General features: G+C 72.3%; 1 protein-coding gene across 3 annotated transcripts in view; it reads left to right on the forward strand.

Annotated features, from left to right (window-relative positions):
- Positions 1–347, forward strand: part of SEC24B (SEC24 homolog B, COPII coat complex component) — a 98,672-nt gene that overhangs the window by 1,150 nt on the left and 97,175 nt on the right. The window lies entirely within an intron of this gene.

Raw genomic sequence — 347 nt, forward strand, 5'->3', positions numbered from 1 at the left:
GGGGGGGGAGGCCCGGGCGCGGGTCTGGGTGGGGCGCGGGGGCAGACAGTCGCTGGGGCCCCGGGTGAGGGGGGGGCTCCCGGGGCGTCCGGGAGAAAGGGGGGAGGCCGCGGGATCCTGCGGCGCGGCTGCGGAGCGCCCGGCTCAAGTTGGGGCTTAAGTTTGCAAGACAAATGCGCATCTCCGTGCAGCTGGGGTGCAGCTGTAACCCTGACCCAGTTGGGCTGGAGGTGTGGCCGCTGCGCCCCCTCCTCCCCCGGGGCGCAGCTCTCAGCCCCCGGGGGGGGGAGGGTCGGAGTTGGCTGCACTTGACACCTGCTCCTCAAACCTTTCGAGGGGTCTGAGAT

This window comes from Petaurus breviceps, unplaced genomic scaffold (assembly GCF_028583685.1).
Source record: "Petaurus breviceps papuanus isolate PSGF00001 unplaced genomic scaffold, PetGlider_PUasm1.0 126, whole genome shotgun sequence".
Classification (NCBI taxonomy): Eukaryota; Metazoa; Chordata; class Mammalia; order Diprotodontia; family Petauridae; genus Petaurus; species Petaurus breviceps.